The sequence below is a fragment of the Macaca thibetana genome, chromosome 8 (genome assembly GCF_024542745.1).
Source record: "Macaca thibetana thibetana isolate TM-01 chromosome 8, ASM2454274v1, whole genome shotgun sequence".
In the NCBI taxonomy this organism is placed as follows: domain Eukaryota; kingdom Metazoa; phylum Chordata; class Mammalia; order Primates; family Cercopithecidae; genus Macaca; species Macaca thibetana.
In genome coordinates, this window is record NC_065585.1 from 69,366,804 (window position 1) to 69,384,059 (window position 17,256).

General features: G+C 34.0%; 1 protein-coding gene across 2 annotated transcripts in view; it reads right to left on the bottom strand.

Moving 5' to 3' along the window:
- The window catches only part of HNF4G (hepatocyte nuclear factor 4 gamma), a 158,175-nt gene that overhangs the window by 63,762 nt on the left and 77,157 nt on the right, over nt 1-17,256 (bottom strand). Inside the window, exon 2 of one of the 2 annotated variants that reach the window (XM_050800226.1) lies at nt 15,551-15,670. The exons of the other annotated variant lie outside the window; for it this stretch is intronic. The gene's annotated coding sequence lies outside the window, so the exon portion shown is untranslated. The remainder of the gene's footprint in view (nt 1-15,550; nt 15,671-17,256) is intronic. 2 annotated transcript variants of the gene reach the window in all.

The following is a 17,256-nucleotide window of genomic DNA, read 5'->3' on the forward strand; positions in this document are numbered from 1 at the left end:
AGGACATCTCAGACTAATGTTCCATTTCACGGTTGAGGAGACAAAGAAGTTAAGTGACTTGTCAAAGGTCCACCAACAAGTTAGCAGAAGAGTTGAGAGTTTAGAAATCAGTAACTACCAATATTTAGTGGCTAAAACCAGTACTCGTACTGAAAACTAACATTTTCAGAAAAGGTTGGTACGGAGAAACAGAGACCTTCCCTCCAAACCCTAGTAAATTATCCATAAAACCCTCTGAAAAGAAAATTTCTCAGTGATAACCATGAGTGTTAAGAATTGAGCATATCCCAGATTCTGGTAGAAGTTTCTATAATCACCTACATTAATGAGTGGAATTAAGAAATATTCACTCATCTTTCCTCTCTTGTCCCACCAAATGTAGTAGGTATAATTCAAAAGTACAATATTATAAAGTGAAAGAGATTAGAGATTCACACCAGTTTCCACAATTCACAATTCACTGTATAAAATCCCAGGGTTACTTATAAATAAGTTATAAGAGATCATTTTAATTTGTAATGAAAATATCCTAATAAAAAGACCTAATAGAAAGACCATAATCAACAAATCATCATCAGTACAATATAAACTTGCAACTTAGACAAAGGGAAATATAAATAGAAAACTAACATTGGGAAATGTCCAAATTTGATGATAATTACAGTGCATTAACCTCAAAATATATTATGCCTAGAAAATGAACATTTTGTAAATGACATTATGTATTGCAGATAATTAATATCACTCGTGCAACACTAATAACAATGTAAATTACCCTCCTATGAAACGTATATGTATATGTGTATATATGTTTGTAAGTGTATAATACATATGTATATATCAAGAGTTATTAAAATACCTGTAACTTTTGACCTAGTAATCCCAGTTCTAAAATCTTTCTTGAGATTTAGTAACCAGAACTATCTTTGATATTTTAAAGGGGGAAACGTTTGTTAATATAAAAGGTAAAAAAATATGTTTTGTTTTCTTCCCTGATCATATCCAGATTTTTTTGTTTTTGTTTTGTTTTTGCTTTTTTTGGACAAAGTCTTACCCTGTCACCCAGGCTGGAGTGCAGTGGCACAATCTCAGCTCAACTCACTGAAACCTGTGCCTCCCGGTTCAAGGGATTCTCCTGCCTCAGTTTCCTGAGTAGCTGGGACCACAGGTGTGTGCCACCATGCCTGGCTAATTTTTATATTTTTAGTAGAGACGGGGTTTCACCATATTGGCCGGGCTGGTCTGGAACTTCCTGACCTCAGAAGATCCACCTGCCTTGGCCTCCCAGCACACCCATAATTTTATTAGCTTTTAGGATTATGGAAACAACTTAGATTCATGTATTCTAAAAATAATCCACAATTACTCCTAGGCCTTTAGATGACTTGGAACTTTCTGTTTACTAATTTTAAACTGGTTCCCATCCACAGCAAAAGATTACAGCTTGTGACCATGTGATTTTCTCATACATGACACATTCTCACTGGCACACCCAGAGTTATCAGCAATTTTCAGAACTCTGTAAGCTCTCCACTCCTATAAGTAGTATAAGGACTCCACTCCTCTTTGTCTGACTCAAAAAATCATTTTATAATTCAAGAGAGTAAGAGTATTTATAGGTGCAACACATTCTAACATGCAACACTGAGCTCTAACAAACAACAAGCCTCAGACTTCAGTAAAGTATTGTAAGTAACAAATTATTCAGAACACAAACAACAATGACTGTGACACATTAGCTCATCACAGCACCATGGATAAAAAGCTCTGATCTAGACCAGAAGCTATTGCAAAAATATCTTGACAACATCTATCATTGGAAGCCAGACACACTGTACACCCAACTTTCTTGAACTATCATTCTTACTATTAGCAATAAAAATAATATGGCATTAAGTGATCAATCTATGACATCTCTGTGTTACTTTACATGTTTTTATTTATTTAATACTCATAGCTCTGTAGGTGATCACCATTTTTCTCTTTATTTTACAGAGAGGAAATTGAGGCTTAGAGAGTTTAGTACTTGCCCAAAGCTTAGTAAGCAGCAAAACCAAACACAAACGCAGGGCTCTCTAATGTCAAAGTCTGCTCTCTTAACCAGTGCTTTCCTTTACCACAGAAAATTGTTTCTAATATTTGAGAATTATTTACCTATGGAGTTTTCTATATGAAAAGTGATCTCTTTTTCCTTTCAGATCCCCCTGCTGCCCTTCCTAATAATATCTCACTATTTCGTAGATACTATGTATCTGTCCAGAAAAAGTGTATGCAAGTAAAAACTGCATAGGTATAAGTGTTTGTGGACTTTCAAAGTACAAATATATTACAATATGCATTTTGTTTTGCATATTTTGTTTGAAAATGTATCCGTATCATCATATAATGGACTACTCCCCAACTAATAGACAGTTTCAGACTTTTGCTATTACAGATAATATCATGAATAGCTTACAAACATAATAGCTAACAATTTGTGTCTTTCTAAAGAAAGAATTTCTGAGTCAAAGGTATAGACCTCTTTTTTTTTTAGGTCAAATTACTTCAAAGCAATTATAATAATTACACACACTCCAACAATATATCATACTAGAATGCCTGTTTTTCCACAACCTCTTCAATACCAAATATTAAAAGACATGTTTAAAAACTGAATGGTAAGAGCAGTATTACATTGTTGTTTACCCTTGTGTTTCTTTAATTATTTGTACAGGATGAGGCATTTTAGTATATTTTTAAAGCTTACTTTTTCTTTTGAGCTACATGTTTTTGTCCTTTGCCCATTAAGCTGTTTGTTATTTTCTTGTCACTTGATAAAAGCTTTTTACATATTAAAATTAACATTTATCTAAAATATGCTATAAACTACTATTTTTGTAATGCAGGTTTATAAAATTCATCAAGTCAAATTTTATTATTTGTTATCTCTATGTTTTACTGTGTTTATACAGGGTATCCTCATAAGGATCAGGGAAAACATGTTCTCTCAATTCTCTCTCTTTCACACAACTTTTATATATACATTATTTTATGTTTAAAACCTGTTTTTAAGTTTGAGAAATCTATTGTATAAATGCCGACTATAGTTACTAATACTTGCAAATCACTAAGAACATAGACTTGAGGGCCAGGCGCGGTGGCTCAGGCTTGTAATCCCAGCACTTTGGGAGGCCGAGGCGGGTGGATCACAAGGTCAGCAGATGGAGACCATCCTGGCTAACAGGGTGAAAGAAACCTCGACTCTACTAAAAATACAAAAATTAGTCAGGCATGGTGGTGCATGCCTGTAGTCCCAGCTACTCAGGAGGGTAAGGCAAGAGGCTTGAATCCAGGAGGCAGAGGTTGCAGTGAGCCGAGATTGTGCCACTGCACTCCAGCCTGGGCAACAAAGCGAGATTCCATCTCAAAAAAAAAAAAAAATTCAGTATTCTCATCATGAAAAAAAATAATTATGTGAGATAATGCATACGTTAATTAGCTTGGTTCAGTCATTCCATGATACATATTTTAAAACACCAATGTTGTATACCGTAAGTATATACCATTTTAATTTGTCAATTTAACATTTTTTAAAACATTTTGTTTTATCTGGGATATATTTTGGCATAATATGTGAAGTTGGTAAGCGATGTAATTTTTTTCTCTGATGGAATGTGAACCAAATGTCTACACAACATTACTGAAGAAAATCTCTTCAATAATTTTTCATGTGAAAAAAATAACAAAACTATATGTGTGTGTTTAGGAGTATATTTGGATTCTGTTTCAACTTACTGATCTGTATATTATGTACCAAATATTACCAAACATTTTGTTTTTTGAGACAGGATCTCACTGTGTCAGCCAGGCTGGAATGCAGTAGCTTAATCATAGCTCACTGCAGCCTCAGACTCCTGGGCTGAGCCTCTGGTCTCAGTCTCTCAAGTAAGTGGGACTACAGGTGTGCGTACCATGTCTGGATCATTTTTTTATTATTTTTTGTGGAGATAGGATCTCCCTATCTTGCCCAGGCTTGTCTCAAATCCCTGGCCTCAAGTGATCCCCCCACATTGGCCTCTCAAAGTGCTGGGATTTACAAGTATGAGCCACCTTGTCCGACTGTAAACTTTTAAAATTCCTGTAGTTTTATAATATGTTTTAAAATCTGGTACTCTTCATTATTCTTCCCTTGTTAGTCTTTTTTATTAAAATTTCCCAGGATAAAATCTAATATAATTATATATAATAAACTATAAACACATTTTATATGTATATATATGTTTATTATATTTATTTATAATTTAGTGGCTTTAAGTATATTCAAAATGTTGGACAAGTATCACCAGTATCTAATTTCAGAACATTTTCATCAGTCCTCAAAAAGCCAATATACATTAACTGTCATGCCCATCCTCCCTCCCCTTCCCCCTGAAAAATACTAATCGATATTCTTTCTTTATTAAATTTTCTCATTCTGGACATTTCATCTGAAGGGAATTGTACAATATTTTGTGTACATGTGTGTCTTGTTTCACTTAGTCTAATGTTTTCAAGGCTAATCCATGTTGTAATAGGTATCAACACTTCATTTATTATGGCTGAATGATATTCTATTACATGAATATAATCCATTTTCCTATCCATATGTTAGGAAATACAAATTATTTCCACTATTCAGTTTTTATGAACAATGCTATAGACATTGTTATGTAATGTTTCATATGAACATATATTTTAAATGCTCTTGGGTACATGTTCTAAAGAGAAATTGCTAGATCATATGGTAACTCTATGTTTGTCTTCATGAAAAACTGTTAACATTTCCCAGAGCAGTTGTCCATTTTACATTCCAACCAGTAATATATGAGATTTCAGTTTCTCCATATCCTCACCAACACTTGTTACTTTCTGCCTTTTTCATTATAGCCATTGTGGGGGATGTAAAGCATTATCTCATCGTTTTAAATTGCATTTTCCTAATGACTAACGATGTTGGACATCTTTTCATGTGCTTACTGTTCATTTATATATCGTCTTTAAAGTAACCCCTATTAAAATCTTTTGCCCATTTTTGATTGAGCTTTCATTGTATTATTGCTGCAGTGTAAGAGTTCTTTATATATTCTGGATACTAGACCCTTATCAGACCTAAGATTTATAAACATTATCTCACATTCGATAAATTGTCTCTTTACTTTCTTGATAATGTCTTTTGAAGCACAGTGGTTAATTTTGGTGAAGTCTAATTTATTTTTTCTTTTGTAGTTTGTGCTTTAGTGTGATATCTAATAATCCATTGCTTAATACACGCTCATGAATATGTTTTCTTTTAAGGGTTTGATAGTTCTAGCAGTTACATTTGTGTCATTGATCACTTTTAGTTAATTTTTGTATGTTATATCAGGTAAGCATTCAACATTTTTCTTTTGCATGTAAATTTCCAGTTGTCCTGGCTCCATTTTTTGGAGAGACTATTGCTTCTCAATTGAATTGTCTTTGTGCCCTTGTCAAAATCAATTGATCATAAACTTATGAGGCTTTTCCCCCACTGTACTCTCAATTCTATTTCATTAATCTATATATCTATTCTTATATTAGGACTGTACAGCTTTCATTACTGTACCTTTGTCATAAGTTTTGAAATTAGAAAGTGTGAGTCATTCAGCTGTGTTCTTTTTGTTGTTATTAAATTTTGTTTTTTGCATATTTGGGGTCTCTTGAATTTTCATCTGAACTTTGTTATCAGCTTGTCAAGGTCTGCAAAAAAAAGGCAACTGGAATTTTGTTAGGACTATGTTAAATATGCAGATCAATTTGTGCAGAGTATTGCCATCTTACATGTATATTAAATCTTTCAATTCATGAACATGGGATGTCTTTCCAATTATTAAGTAATTCTTCTATTTCTCTCAACAATGTTTGCAGTTTTTAGCGTACAAGTCTTGTATTTCTTTTGTTAAATGTGTTTCATAGTACTTTATTATTTTAAAGCTATTGGTAATGAAATTATTTTCTTATTTCACCTTCTGATTGTTGATTGCTAATGTATAGAAATTAAACTAATTTTTGTATGTTAACCTTGTATCTATCCTACAACTCTGTTGAACCCATTTAGTATTTTGAATAGCTACTGAGGGATTTCTTGGGGCTTTCTATATAAAACATCATGTCATCTGCAAATTGACATAGTTTTACTTCTTCCTTTCCAATCTGGACACCTTTTCTTTCTTTTTCTTGCCTAGTTGCCCTGGCTTGAACCTCCAGTAAAATGCTAAATAGAAGTAGCAAAAAGAGACATTCTTATCTTGTCCCCGACTCCAAATATTTCAGCATTTGTTTGATGTTTGACATGAATTTGCCAAAAAATGTACTTTATTTGGTTACTAAAGTTTAGTTGTATTTCTGACGTTTTAAGTGTTTTTTCTTAAAAGTGTGTTGTATTTTGTAAAATGCTTTTTCTCTTTCTACTGAGATGATCACGTGGTTTTTGTTCTTTATTCTTTTAGTATGCATTGATTTTTTAATGTTGAACCACCTTTCATTTGTGAGATAAAGCCCACTTGATTATGGAAGATAATCCTTTTTTTTTTTTTATGTTGTTGTATTTGCCTTGTTAGTACGTATTTTGATGAGGATTTTTTGCACTTATATTCATAAGATTACTGGTCTGTCCATTTTTTTTTCTTTTGATGTCTTCATCTGGTTTTGTTATCAGGGTAACACTGGCCTCATATAATAAGTGTGTTTCCTTCTCTTCAATTTCTGGAAGTGTTTTCAAAGAATTTGTGATAATTTGTCTTTAAATATTTGTTCGAATTCAACAGTGAAGTCATACAATCCTAGGCTTTTTTGTGGGAATTTTTTTGATCACTAATTTAATTATTTTACATATTATAAGCCTATTCAGAGTTGCTATTTTTACTTCAGTCAGATTTGATACTTTGTGTCTTCCTAGAAATTTGTCCATTTCTTCTAGATTATCAAATTTGTTATGAAACTTCACTGTTCCTAGTGAACTTTCATTGCTTTTTTGTTGCTTGTTAACTTCAAACAAGTTAGTAGAAGACCCAAAAATTGGATATGGGTTTTGAATAATATACCTCAAAATGAAGAGTCATAATTAGAAAAATATTATTCATTTAGAGAAATTTGATTTATATATAACGTTGTTAAGACAAGAATATATGTATCTCTTGCATTAAGCATGTCTTTTTTTTGTCTTGTGTGTTGATAGGGATCCTATGATGGAACTTAAAAATTCTTTGTGGTTCCCAAATGTCCTAGCATTTTCCTGTGGGATGAATACTTCAAATTTCTTTTAAAGTTTTCAGCAGGGTCTCTATTAATATGTATACTATATTAATAATATTCCAGTTAATTTTAAATAGTGTTTGTACATTTTTTGAAATATTTTATAACAAAATCAAAGACATCAGGATAATATTAAATGCAATTTAAGTTTAGTTTCTAAACTGACTTATCATAGCATAAGAATGTTCTTTTAATTAAAAAAAATTCTAGGAATCTTAAAAATAAACTCTTAACCTACAGTAACAAAAGCTGAGAACATAGAAATATCTGGGGAGATTCTTTTTTCAGCACTGTAAAGAAATCCATGATATCTAGGAAAGATCAGTGAACAACTAGGAAGAAAGGCATTTGATGATAATACGAGTTGAAATGAAATGAAGCCTTTCTGCCTTGAATTTATAATTATTTGCTCGTCTTTGGTAGCTACATGAAACCGTTTTATCTTTCTTTTTTTTCTGAAATGGAGTCTTGCTTTGTCACCCAGGCTGGAGTGCAGTGGCATGAGCTTGGCTCACTGCAACCTCTGCCTCTCGGGTTCAAGCAATTCTCCTGCCTCAGCCTCCCGAGTAGCTGGGATTACAGGCGCCCACCACAACACCCAGCTAATTTTTGTATTTTTAGTAGACACCGGGTTTCATCATGTTGGCCACACTGACCTCGAACTCCTGACCTCGTGAACCGCCTGCCTTGGCCTCACAAAGTGTTGGGATTACAGGCGTGAGCCACCGCACCTGGTCAAAACTATTTTACCTTTTCTTCAATAAATTATTTATTAGATGTATTATACATTGTATTTTATACTTCATTTAATTTCTGTATAGTATCTAGCCCTCTCCTGGTCTCTATGTGTCCAGCAGTTATGACTTCCTTTTACAAGGAATCAGATGTGGTGTCCTCTGCCTGACAGAATTAAATGTATTTTAATAACCCCAAAACACAAACACAAACACACACCTTTTCTGCCAATAGAGAAAACAGATTATGTTTTAAAACAGAGAGAATATACAACCCTGTTTGGTCCTTAGTCCTCAAGCCCTTCTCCTCTACACAGCATTTACATACCCCATCAAAGCTAGGAAGGAACAAGCAAAGGGCTGTAGACCCTACTCAACTAGGTTTTTCTGAATCATAGGGCATTGGAACTAAGGAAATATCTTTTCCGCAACAAAATTTGCATTTTGTTGTTAAGATAATGTTTCTAAATCTAGTAGACACTGCTGCTTTTCATTTTTCCAAAAACTGCATTTCTCATAGTCATAAATCTTTAGACAGTCATCAGAACCACAGCAAAACCTTTCTTTGCATATTTTAATGCCATTTATATATATATACACATATATATATAGTTACAATGTATTCGATGCTGCTTCATTATAATTTCTACATATGCTTCTATGTTTTCTATGTCTTTTTTTCCACTTTTCTGGTTGTAGTCTTATTAATTTTCATGGAATAAAAACCAAATATTATAGGAGCTCCTTCATGATAACCAGTTATGTTCTTGAGCTTTGTAGAGAGATTCTTTTTTTATAAATTAAGTGGTAAGAAGAGATGCAAGATTCTTTAAGAAATCCAACATTTTGGAGTAAATCCCCTCTGAAAGTTATGAAATGGAGAATTCTGGTGGCTATTTAAAATAACTAGCAGTTTGAAAACGCCCTGAGAGTCCGGGCGCAGTGGTTCACGCCTGTAATCCCAGCACTTTGGGAGGCCAAGGCAGGCGGATCACGAGGTCAGGAGATCAAGACCATCCTGGCTAACACGGTGAAATCTCGTCTCTACTGAAGATTAAAAAAAAAAAAAAAAAAAAAAAAAAAAACAACAGTAGCAGTGCGTGACCGCGGGCGCCTGTAGTCCCAGCTACTCCGGAGGCTGAGGCAAGAGAATGGCGTGAACGTGGGAGGCGGAGCTTGCAGTGAGCCCTGATCGCGCCACTGCATTCCAGCCTGGGGGACAGAGCGAGACTCTGTCTCAAAAAAACAAAAAACAAAACAAAAAAAAAGAAAATACCCTGAGAAAAACTGGTAACGTCAGGCTTTTGAGTGAGTAGTTAAGGGTTGATGGACTCAGGAAACATAAACAAAAAGACCTCCAGTGTTGTGAAGCTAATGTAACATCCACTGAGTTGAAAAAAATTATTATATTAAGATATATTCAGGAAGCTACTAGAACCCTGCCAGTAGGTATCAGGAAGAGCTCATGACAAGAAAAAAAGAATAAAGGATAACCGTAACTAAAATAGTACTTTTAAAAAGTATCTTTAAGAAGTACATTTTATGGTAAATTTGATTTACTCTTCTTGCAGAATAATTATCTGGATATCTCAAATTTTTTGCATATTACTTATATTAAAATTGGATTTAAATATGCACTACTTTTAAAGAAGTAACAGATTTTTAAATATTAGCTTTGATATTACATTTTTCCGACGAATATTTTGTCATTCAGTTATTAGTTATTAGTAGTACCTGCTCATAACTATAATACAATAGCTCACAAAATTTAAAGACTTTGTTGAAGAGGGAGAGAATAAATAATTGATCAATAATAGGGACAAAAAATGTAGAAATATTGATATTGTTCCATTTCTTTATTAAGGTAAGGGCTATATTGTGCCTATTTCAGTATTATTCTTTATACTGCATATGTAGTGTGTGTGTTTGTATCAAATATTTTGTCATAAAAAATTAAAACTGCCAAGGCGGGCAGATCACTTGAGGCCAGGAGTTCAAGACCAGCCTGGCCAACATGGTGAAACTTCGTCTCTACTAAAACTACAAAAATTAGCCAGGCCTGGTGGCTTGGGCCTGTGGGCTCAGCTACTTGGGAGGCTGAGGCACAAGAATTGCATGAACTCGGGAGGTGGAGGCTGCAGTGAGCCAAGATGGCACCACTGCACTCCAGCCTGGGTAACAGAGAAGACTTTGTCTTAAAAAAAAAAAAATTAAAAGTGTTCTGTCTTTATGTATGTTATCACACTTGCCTTACACAAGTTCCAAAGTTGACAGAAAGCTCAGGCAGAAACAATTAAATGTCAGGATCCTGTTAGCTCCTCAGTTCAGTGAATTCTGAGGCCTACAGAAACATTACAAGTTAGTAATCCAAAGTCGTCTTTAATATAATAACTTCCCATCATTAACAACTATAATAAATGTGATAATAGTGAATGCCATCACATGGAGATATTAAAAATGGAAAATCAGAGATATTACAATTGTATTAAAGTTTTCTGTATGAGTTTGCATGATATGAAATACCATTGTTGGTGATTTCAAAGATGACACAATGAGAAGAGTAGGAGGATACTATAAGTTTTAGAAACATAATCTGTGAATCAGTTGCAAACGCATAAATAGAATAAGCAAAAGTCATTTTGTTCCAAAATCTCTGCCATTTTTTCTCTATCATATTCATCTTATTCTGTCTTCAATGTTTTGTTTTTTGTTGAGATATACCAGTGTACTACTGGCATCACTTACTAATTGATGGAGACCAAACTATGAAGCTATAGTTTCCTTAACACCAAAAACATCACCTTGCGTATAGATAGCAGATCGTAATTCAAAATCAATTTAAATAAACACTGCTTTGGTTACCTTTATAAAGTAGAGATGTTTATTGTTAAATAAATATATTCTTCTATAAGTCTGCATTTTAGTGCATGTTTATTTCTACATATGCTATTACTGGTATTACCTAAAATTCAGTCCTTTCAAATATTACATTTCGCTACCATTCATTCATTCAAAAAAAATAATCACCACTTATTATGTTCAAGGCAGTAATCTAGGCAATAATTTCTAGAACTAATAAACCACAATACTGGTCCTTGATAAGACTGTTTCTAAATGCAAGTGATTCATAATATTTTAATGTGTAATCTTTATTTATTACGTTCAATAAAAACAAATTTAATCCTTAGTCTGGAGCAGTATTCTCAATGGTCACAAATTAAAGCCCAATTTATGCAACTGTAATAAAAGACCTTATTAATGTTCATCTCATTATTTCAGGCAATAAAAATGACTTAAATTTTCACATGTCTATCACATGATTTTTTTCTTAGTCTCCTTGTGTATTGTCAACCTGTGTGTGTGTGTGTGTGTGTGTGTGTGTGTGTGTGTGTTTGTGTGTGTTGTATGGGAGAGTGGAGGCTTTTTTCCTTACTCTCTGTAAAAACAACGCTTTGTCTAATTTTATTGTCATTTATTTCACGCTGCTTGTTAATGTATTGAATACATATTTATAATCTCATTAACTGTCTTCTCTTTGCAGAAAGGTTTGATGTTTTAGACAACTCTGATTTCTCTACAATTGTTTCAGCAAAGTATGAACTTAGTAAATTTTGTGAATGAACTCTAAGTTTAAAATCATTCAGTTTTCCTAATATATACTATTACTATTTAAAATAGCAATACAATGCTGCTCAGAGATATGACACTGGAAAAGTATTAATATATGGAAACTAGATTCTATTACTTGGCATTAATGTATATGTCTGCAAATTTGCTTGCAGTGGAAAATGTAACAACAGAGAAAATTAAAGAAAATGTACCCCAATTGTTTGGGACAAATTTTTAAACTTTTTTTTTGAAAAAGAATAACAATAAAAACATAATCAAGCTTAATAAAATTAACAGATTCAGCAAAAAAGTTTTCTAATTCTTGTATATAATAATCAGTGGGAATGATATAGGCTTACCAAACATTGTTTAAACAGGTAAAAAACACTATGAAGCTTACATAACTGATTTTAAAACACTGATGTTAAAATAGATAAAACAGAAAATTTAAATATATTTAAAGTATACTTTTTTGAAAAAGAAATGCAATTAGTAAACAAATATATAGAAAATTTTCATTCTGAACTTAACATTATAAACAATAATTTTTTAACTTTTCCAACTAGCATTTTATTATTTTCAATTACAATACCAAGAATTTATAAGAATGTAGTCAAATGGACCATCTCTTACACTTTTTGTTGGGAATATCCATGGTATAAACATTTGGCAAAGCTATTTTGCTATATATGCCTTTATAGCTTTTGCCTCAATTATTCATTTTGTGAGAAAGAAAGCACGCCTTTTTCTAAGCACTCTTCAGGATGGGGAAGCCCGTGTCCAACCAGCCTTCATTTCTTCCCAGGACATGAAACTCAGTCTACTCAGTATAGTTCAGTCTAATAGTTCCTTTCCCTCCAGATATATACCTTCCTTTCTTTTCTGAAATTGTTTGCCACAAATTTGGTCCAGTGATGAGATTTTCCCTTCTTCCCAAATTTTACTAAATGTATATAAAATAAGATAGATATACATGTTGTCAATACCTATTTTCACACATATTTAAGTATTTTATGATTCATATGTATATGACTGCTTATGTATTTATATGTGTGTATGCATATATGCATATATATATATTTCAGTCATATTCCAACTCTGTTCCCTCATGCATTTCTTGCACAAAGTGGTGTGCAGACTTCCACTTGTTTTTTGTGTCAAACCAATATTATTGTTTAGAGAATTGCACTCTCCCTGCTCCAAAACGGGAAAAGACAGAGACTGCTTGGATGAGAAGTTCTTCTTTCACTTTTTCTCAAGAGAAATCAGCCTCCTTGCTTATAAATCAAAGTCGGAAATATCTTTCTGGCCTTCCTCGAGTGGTTTCTGTGAGGGTGGGATGAGCCACTGTGTAAGGTCAGCTGGGATGGATAGAAAATAAAAGTAATGGACTTCAGTGTGACTCAGGACCAATCATTGTAATCCCTTCTAGGCTTTGGTTCTTCTCTGCAAAATGAGGATAAAGAGACCAATCTCATAAAATTGCTTTCAGGAATAAATGAGATAAATTATGTGCAAGTGTTATGTAATCTACAAAGAAGTTGTGGTGAAGGCCATCATTATTGGTGAGAATGGGACACATATGTGAAATGTGCAAACATACGGGGGTCAGGATAATGCTCCCATCTGGCGCTAGACCGTGAATTTTATCTGAAAATACTCTGCTTTAACCAGGCTTTGGTTTCTCCTTTAATCTTACATTAAGATTCCTCCCGCTCCTACAGGTTTCTAGCTAAATAGATAGTTTTACATTAAACAATTATTAAACCAGATAACACTCTATCTGATCTCAGACACTACTTAGGGTAATTCATACTATCAATACTGATAGAATTTAGAAGAGGAGGAAACAAGCAGGTGGTAGTAAGAATGACTAGATCAGTGTGGGGACGTGGTATTTGAACTGGGCTTTGAAACATTGGAATAATGTTAAGAAGCATTTCAAGCCAGGAATTGAGTATGAAAACAGGTGTAGAAAACTCATCTTAAAGGCGATTACCTTCAGTATGCAAGGGAAGAGTGAAATAAAGTCATAGCAATATGTGCTAGCACAAAGCAGTGTACAAGAAAACCAGCACAGCTCTGGAGTAAACCTGGCCTGGAGAGGATATTATTGAAATAGACTTCAAGCTTCCGGCTAAGGACCTCACTGTCTAAAACCGCTTGTTTGGGTCAAGCATTGTTCTTTGTGTGCCCATCTCTTAACCACAGTGGCCTGTCTAGAAATAGCTGGACTCTTCTGTTTATAAATCTTCATGGTCTAATCCTTAGTCCTCTAAGCCACTTGCAGTTCCCATTTCAATGAGAATTACAGTCATCTGGCCGGATGCGGTGGCTCACGCCTGTAATCTCAGCACTTTGGGAGGCCGAGATGGGTGGATCACCTGAGGTCAGGTATTTGAGACAAGCCTGGCCAACATGGAGAAGAAACTCCTTCTTTACTAAAAACACAAAAATTAGCTGGCTGTGGTGGCATATGCCTGTAATACTAGCTACTTGGGAGGCTGAGGCATGAGAATTGCTTGAACCCCGGAGGGCAGAGGTTGCAGTGAGCAGAGATCGCACCACTGCACTCCAGCCTGGGCAACACAGCCAGACCCTGTCTTTAAAAAAAAAAAAAAAAGAAAAGAAAAGAAAAAGAAAAAAGGTAAGAAAAGAAAAAGAATTACAGTGATTTTAGAAGTGCGTTTTTGTGCTTCTCAAATTTCTATGACTTAAAAAAGTTGCCTACAAGATACTATGATTTTAGTGTATAATTACTAACTACATTTTTTATTCTCAACATGTATTTATTGGTATTGTATAAAATATAATTATCATAAATTTAAATCCTTAAGTAAAAAAATTTTGTATCAGCAACATGTTGTAAACATCACTGATACCTAATAGATGCCTCTTCTAACACTCCAAATATATCACATTTATTTTTCCAATAATCCTTAGGATAGATATAATTACTATTATTATTACTACTTTGTAGTAGAAGTTGATGTTTATGAGGGCTAATTTACTTGCTTAAAGTCACAGAACTCATAAATGGCAGAGACGAGATTGAAAACCTTGTACTTTCCAAACACAAGCTAATGAATTTTGAGGGATGGATGAGAGGAGTAGCTTCTTGGATTTCCAAACTTTAAGAGGCACTGAAATAACTCTGGACCTAAATCATCAAATTTATACTAGTGCTGAGCCGACTAATATAGGAAGCTAAGAGAGGGAGAGAGGAAAATGCAAATTATTAAGCACAGACATTTTCTATTGAGTATTTTATATGTGAGTATATGGTTTCAGTTAGCTGACAGTGAACAATCACAATCTGCTCAAATTGTTTTTTTACTGGATAAAAAATATTGTTTTTATTATCTACATTATGAACATTTTTAAAATTCTTCAGAAAATCATAAAATAAAACCTAAGAAGAAATAATCAAGGGAAGAGAGAAAATACTTGCCATCTTTTTTCAGAACGTTGACTCTACTACATAAGTGTGAATAAATTAAAGATGTTCATTTGCTCTGATAAACAGTTTTTATTAACAGAAATTCTTTTCCATCATTAAATAAATGTTCTTTAAGTACTTCAAACTTTCTAACTTGAGAATGTGCTAATTAATTGCCCAGTGCCAGCCTCCAAACATGTGCATATAAACTTTTATGATATTTTGTAAGCAATAGATCAGAAATAAAAACCAATGACAAAAGGCATAATCATAATATGGGCAAGGAAAACCATTATTTGTAATAAACGATGGGAAGGAAAGGATTTCCTAAGAAGGCTGTGGTCAGTGTACACTTTGAGACCTTTAGTATGTATGAAAGCACAAGCAAGTCAGACAAGAAGGAAAGAGATCTTTACAAGGTGTCCAAGTAATAAATAATTTACAAAGCAATTTAGCAGCCTCAGCAGGCACCACTTACAAGGCTGTGGTAGGGAACGGAGTCTATATTTGTAGAGAAGAGTAGAATCAATACAAGGAGTAAGCTGTCAGTTTTTTCTATAGTGTCAATATCTCAGACTGGCTGCTTTCGCCGGTGCTCCTGTGGAAACAATTTCCAAAAGTATACTATTGAGTGACATGCTGCATGGATTAAATGATTTACTTTAATCCCCTAACTGCCCGTTGAAAGACCAATAGCCCAAAAGGAATACTAGAGAGTCTGAGTACAAAGCAACCCATAATAACAGTGTGATTTTGGAATGGTTTATACTTAAGAAAACTCTAGTGCCACAGGAAGTTCCATACAGAACAACAAGTCAACATGAAATAAGTGGTCATGTCATGACAGACATAATGTCTGGTTACCAGGAGGATCATTCACGACATTGAGAAATCTGACTAAATAGATTTCTTGGTCAAATTTTTCATTTGTAAGTCATCAGATAAAATGGTGATTTCACCTTGGAAGAGCAATGAGCAATCTAAACTCCCTTTTAGTTTACACCTGTGTGTATGTCCCTACGTACAATTTTTTGAAGTGTCTTATAAAACTTAACTATGGTCTTAGCAGTAAATAATTAGGTAGTTTAAATCCTTATTAAATCAGAAAGTTATAGAGTTCAACTGAATGTAAGTACAAAGCAGTAGGCAAATTCAGAGACAGGTATAACAGGAAAACACTCCATCTGGGCCATGGAGGTAGGTCAAAAAGGTTGGCTCTTCAACACCATTGGTATGTGACTTGAGTCTTTTAAATGAGAAGATGAGGTTCAGTTTATCTCTAGTGTCTTCCAGCACTAATAATTCTATTATTATAAACATCAATTACTGTTTAGTATTAGAGCAGATTGATAATTTGTGAGCTATTGACATGTTTAGGAGCATGTGCCCTTAAATTGAAAGGCACCAAACCATTGAGATAAATAACTAAGATGCTAATACATTAAAAAATAAGTTTTCTTTCCAAAACATGTTCTGCCATTTAGAAGTACTCAGGTAAAATTTGGAAGGTGGAAGAAAGGCAGGAGCTTTACCATTCCTCCAGTAACTGCAGGTGAATAAACACATGGCTCCACCAAATATGAGATGCTATTGTGGCTTCTGGGTTATTTTTCTGGAATTCAGCCACCTCCATATTGGAGGCCTTTTCTTTGATCAGTGCTGGGAGCTTCTTGACTCACCAAAGTGAGTGGTGAGCCTAAAAGCTAACAGTGGTCTTTCCTGGATTCTGTTTCTCCAGGTCTTCCATTAGTTTTGTGAGCATTTTGTTCCTGGAATTAAATCCCTTCTACTTCAAACTCCTGAAGTGTTTTCTGCTTTTCTGACTAAACCAAGGAGGAAACAGTGCCTTTTCATACTTTTTAACAGGCAGAAAATATCACACTCCCTATATTCCATTTTTTAAATTTGAGGAAATAGAATGAGAAAGGCTATCAAAGATACTGAGATAAAGGCTATTAACAATGGCTGATCCAGACTGTCCCCATGTAAATCGCAATTTTCTCATTTGTAAAATGAAGAATTTCCTATGTTAATCCCTAAAGTCCCTAATGGTGTTAAGTCCTAAGAAAGATTGTATGGTTCTAAGCTTATTGTCCAAAATGTCCAATGAGGCCGAGCACAGTGGCTCATGCCTGTAATCTCAGCATTTTGGGAGGTTGAGGTGGGCAGATTGCTTGAGGTCAG